We start from the raw sequence: 5,913 nt of genomic DNA, 5'->3' as shown, positions 1-5,913 counted from the left end.
TTCAAGAATCAGAGACTTGCATTGTCTGCTGTATTGTGCTGAAAACATTTGCCTCATAGGTTTTGTCTAGTTGTAGAATTGTTTACAGGAGGGACCAAAAAACAAAGGAAGCATGAGAGTTTTGTGGGGGCAGGGGAGCCCGTTTTGTGTACAATTGCTAAATGTATTTTCTAGGTGATGACAGCATTTGCTGCTAATGAATATGTATGTGTCATTTTCAATGTACTATATTTCATGGACTCTAAGACTCAATTGATTATAAGATATACCATTATTTTAAAAACACTAAATGTGCTGGGCACCATGGTTCATGCCTGTAATCCCAGCAATTTGAGAGGCTGAGGCAGGCAGATTAATTGAGGTCAGGGGTTTGAGACCAGCCTGGCCAACATGGTGAAACCCCATCTCTACTAAAAATTATCTTGGTGTGGTGGCATCTGCCTGTAGTCCCAGCTATTCGGGAGGCTGAGGTGGGAGAATCACTTGAACCCAGGAGGCAGAGGTTACAGTGAGCCAAGATTGCACCACTGCACTCCAGCCTAGGTGACAGAGTGAAACTCCATCTCAATAAATATATAAATAATAAATAAATAAAAACACTAAAGGAAAAAGTGTCGCTGTTAAACACAATTCCTTGAGAATCATCCTGCATAATGCATAAATCAGTCACACCTACCTCTTGTTGCCTTGAAGTTTCTTTGATCTAATCCAAGGAATTTGGCAATTTCTCCTGCCTGTAGGTACATGGCTTGATGTGTACTGAACAATTCTTTTGCAAGTATCTCAATACAAAACACAGCACAGTTCCATCTACTTGTGGATGATACGGTTTGGATGTTTTGTTCCCTCCAAATCTCATGTTGAAATGTGACCTCCAGTGTTGGAGGCAGGCCTAGCAGGAAGTATTTCAGTCACGGCGGCCAGTCTTTCATGAATGTCTTGGTGCAGTTCTCCCAGTAATGACTGAGTTCTCACTCTATGAGTTAATGTGAGATTGGATTGTCAGGAAGACCCTGGCACCTCCTCCCTCTGTCTCTTGCTCCCTGTCTTGCTATGTGACACACTGGCTCTTCTTTGTTTTCCAATATGACTGGAAGCTTTCTAAGGCCCTCGCCAGAAGCAGATGCCAACTCTATGCTTCATGTGCAGCCTGCAAAACCATAAGCCAAATAAACCTTCTTTTTTTTATAAATTACCTAGTGTGTTAGTCCGTTTTCACATTGCTGATAAAGACGTATCCAAGACTGGGCAACTTGTAAAGAAAAAGAGGTTTAATGGGCTCACAGTTCAATGTGGCTAGAGAGGCCTCACAATCATGGTGGAAGGCAAAAGGCATGTCTTACATGGCAGCAGGCAAGAGAGAAAAATGAGAGCCAAGTGAAAGATGAAATCCTTTATAAAAACATCAGATATCATAAGACTTATTCACTTATATGAGAACAGTATGGGGGAAACGCCCCCATTATTCAAAAATCTCCCACCAGGTCCCTCCTACAACACATGGGAATTATGGGAGCTACAATTCAAGATGAGATTTGGGTGGGGATACAGCCAGACCATATCACTCAGTCTCAGGTATTTTTTTATAGCAACACAAATGGACTAACACAGTGAGTATCTGCTTTTTATGCTGTATATAAAGCATTTGGTTATTGCTTTCTGGAATTGCAGTCATTTCTCCAATAATGAACATTTATTTCGCTAACAACATCTCTAGGATTTACTGCTATTTTTGTGCCTTTCTAGGCCACAAAAACCTTTCATTCAATGCCAGATTGTAGTGTAACCTTTCTGAAGGCATTTCAAATAGCATTTAAAGTTAACACACATTGGCCGGTGCAATGACTCACACCTGTAATCCCAGTGCTTTGGGATGCTGAGGCAGGCGGATCACCAAGACCAGCCTGGGAAACATGATGAAACCTCGTCTCTACTAAAAATACAAAAAATTAGCCAGGTGCACGCCTGTGGTCCCCTCTGCTCAGGAGGCTGAGGCAGGAGAATCACTTGAACTTGGAGGCAGAGGTTGCAGTGAGCCTAGATTTTGCAACTGTACTCCAGCCTATGTGACAGAGACAGACTCTGTCTCAAAAAAAAAAAGTTAGCACACATAATACCAGTAACCCACGCCGACGAAGTGATGTCAGTATGAATGACCAAGATAACGCTCAGGTGAAGTGATATCAGTATGAACAAGCAAAGTTAAATTTGTGTATCTTCAGGCCATGACAATGACAGACCATCTTGTTCCGATGATCGTAAGATGCCGTAGATTGTGACACATATCCTGATTTCAGTAATCTTACAATGTGAAAACAAAATCTATGACTTAGAATTGACAAAATATGGTAAACATAATTTTTATATATATGTACTTTATGTCATATATGTTTATATGACATAAAGCTGTATCCAAAGGAAATAATGTACTCACAAAAAGGCCCTCTAATTGCTGTTCCCATTTTGACAACTTCAAGCACCCTTCAAAATTGCATCACCATTGACCTGCTAGTTAGCTTAGTTTTTGTAAACTGGACTACAATTTAAGCACACTTCTCATAAAATGAAAATAATTACTGTGTGGCCATTCTGAAGGGCATTCCTTGTACTCACCACACATACCCAGCGGGGAAAGTGTAAATCATCCTAAATGTATGTCCTTTGCTGTAAGGACTGACTTTAGCTAAGGGTTGCTTTCTCAAACTAAGTGATTGCTGTGAATGTCCCTGCCCTAAGATAAGGGGCAAAGATGCTTCTCTTGGACTTGTAGTCTCTCTTGGAAGCAAGACCAAGGCACTTTCCAGCTGTAGACTGAGTCCCATGGGTGAGACACTGCAGGTGACCACAATACCACACCTTCTCTCCAACCTTCAACCCTGGAAACATACGTGAATGATCCAGGCCTCTTAAAACTGGCTTTAAGTGCATTTAACTTTTCTAAAATTGGAAACCATCTAGGCAAGCTGAAAGTTTATTTCCTTGAGACAACCCTAAAAGTGGTTTTTGACTTTTCAAGTTTCCAGAAAATTTGTTCAAAAGACTCAGGATATCCCAACCAGCAAAATGCAAGCTTTAATTTTCAATGATTATGGTAATAGTTGGTATATATGATGTGTGGTTATATGTTGGAACTTCATGTACATGATCTAACCCTGAGAGCTACCAAGAAAAGTAGGTGTCATCATAATGCTCATTTTGCAGATGAAAAACAGCATCAGAAAGACAGAATACCACAGGCAAGTCCACACAGCCAATAGGGACAAAGCAAGTGTTTAAACTTTAGCTTATCTGTCACCAAAGTCCATGCACTTATGGCTAAAAGAATGTTCTCCCCCAATGCACATGCTTCCTCATCCAAATCCTTTTCAAGTATAATCTGCCATTTCAATTAAAAATACTTTTCCAGGTTGAACCCATGAGTTTGAGACCAGCCCAAGCAACATGGCAAACCGTGTCTCTCTAAAAAAAATACAAAAATTAGCCAAGCGTGGTGACACACACCTGTAGTCCCAGCTACTCAGGAGGCTGCAGCAGGAGGATTGCTTGAGCCAGGGAGGTTGAAGTTTCTGTTAGTCATGAAAGAGCCACCGCACTCCAGCCTGGGTGACAAAGCAAGACTCTGTCTCAAAAAACAAAAACAAAAACAAAAACTTTTCCACCCAAAGGACTGTCTGAGAAGGTGAGAAATAAATGCTAAGCTCATACCTCGAAGTGCAGAGTGAACTAACAATTGGCTGCAAGTGTCCTATCCTAGAAAAGTTGGGGGAAGCTCAGCTGGTACCCCATTTTTCAAGTCTTGGTCCTCACCTGATTCCTCATCCTCAGCATCATAAACAATGAGTTCCTAGCTTTCCAGAACTCACTCAATCCCTTAAACTAATTTTTGCCTGAAGAAGGGATGTGAGAATATGCCCTCAGGTGTTCTTGGCCATATTTGGCCAAGTGCAAAAGGCAAATTGGAAAATTTAGCTCACAGTGAGTAGGGAGAGGGAGAGGTTCCAGGGCTGAAAATTAGGGAGAGGCTCCAGGGCTAAAAATTTAGGCTCCAGGTGGAGGCTCCAGGGCTGAAATTAGCTAACAGTGAGCAGGGAGAGGGAGAGGCACCTGGTCCCAGAAATATTCTTCCTTAGATGCACTTACTTGGGCTTGGCCCCAAATCTCAGGCCCACAGAAAGGACAGATGCAGGTGGGGAAACTGTAGTCAGGAGAATGCAGAGGTCACTACCAGAAAAAGTTCCTGAACAGGTTCATGTTGGGGTGATTAGTAATGTAGCAATAAATATTTAAGTAAAAGAAGAAAGGAGGGAGGGAAAGAAGTAAAAGAAGGAAAGGAGAAAGAGGGCTGGATTTAAGAGACTACAATAAGAGCCCAGGTAAGAGACAATGAGGACCTGAACTATATGAATTGAGAGGAGAGGTAAGCCCACCTCTGATTTGACCCAGAAAGCTGAGAGCCTCTAAGCCCTGACAGATACTCAAATAGTCCAGCAGTCACAATTTCCATTGTCAAAGCCTTCAAAATTGAACAATAAAGCATCAGACATTTTGGAAGCTGCCCCAGAAAAGGGTCTATTTGTGTATTTTCCCTGAAAGGAAAAGCGTGCTTTCATTTACAGAGGTGATCAGGTGCTAGCCGCATAGACTCCGTTGACCTCATTGACAAGTCCTTCAAAGGAGTGTTTTTGAGAGGTAGTTGCCCTCAGACACAGATGAAAATGTGAGTGAGGGGAGGATGTGTTACGAGGCCTGTGGTACCTGACATCCCTCCTTCCCTTTCCTAAGTGTATCCACTCTTTTTTGTTTTTCCATAACAATTCGGCAATTCATTTCATTCTTTCCTTTTCTTTTCTTTCTTTCTTTCTTTTTTTTTTTTTTTTTTTTTTTTGAGAGGGAGTCTCTCTCTGTGGCCCAGGCTGGAGTGCAGTGGCGAGATCTCAGCTCATTGTAACCTCTGCTTCCCAAGTTCAAGCGATTCTCCTGCCTCAGCCTCCCATGTATCTGGGATTACAGGTGTTCACCACTGTGCCCAGCTAATTTTTGTATTTTTAGTAGAGACAGGTTTTGCCTTGTTGGCCAGGCTGGTTTAGAACCTTGACCTCAGGTGATCTGCCTGCCTCGGCCTCCCAAAGTACTGGGATTACAAGCGTGAGCCACCACACCTGGCTGGCAATTCATTTCTTCTTTTCTTATTTGTATAAATTTATGGACTACAGTGTAATTTTGTTACATGCATAGATTATGTAGTGGTAAAGTAAGGGCTTTTAGGGTATCTATCACCCAAATAACATACATTGCACCCCTTAAGTAATCTCATCATCCACACCCCCTCCCATTCCCTTATGCTTCCAAGCAATTCGTTTATTTTATGTGGACAAAATCTCTCTTCCACCAAAAAAAGAAATATTTTAAGCCTAGTTTTCCCAGAACAGTCCTGCTGCTTGACATCAAGACAACTGCTTAGAAATAAAAGCCTGTGAAGTGTCTCTCTCTCAGCATTCAAATAATTACAAGCAGCCTCTCCATTTGGAAACCTGTAGGGGATTGGGATGTCCTTTACAGCATCTGTAGGGAGAGGAGGAACTTGGCAATATGCCCTGGGGCTTCCATTCCCTTCCAGCAGAGAGAAGCTTTGATGGTTTCACTCAATTATGCTTTCTCTGATGCTGGGCATGTATATGTGTGTGTGTGTGTGTGTGTGTGCGCCGGCGTGCATGTGTGGGTTGTGTACACTAAACATTACCCACCACACAACTACAAAAAATGATAATGCACATCTCAGTGGTGGGAAGATCTCAAAAAGAGCTGGCTAGGAGCCAGTCCATCTGGAATCGCTAAACTAAAGCCCACCCCACCCCATCCCCACTCCATGATGGGGAAGGGAGATGAGGGTCCAGTATCCTGATGTCTAATCAC

This window comes from Macaca fascicularis, chromosome 2, assembly GCF_037993035.2.
Source record: "Macaca fascicularis isolate 582-1 chromosome 2, T2T-MFA8v1.1".
NCBI classification, from domain to species: domain Eukaryota; kingdom Metazoa; phylum Chordata; class Mammalia; order Primates; family Cercopithecidae; genus Macaca; species Macaca fascicularis.
Note: the sequence above shows the minus strand (reverse complement) of the source record.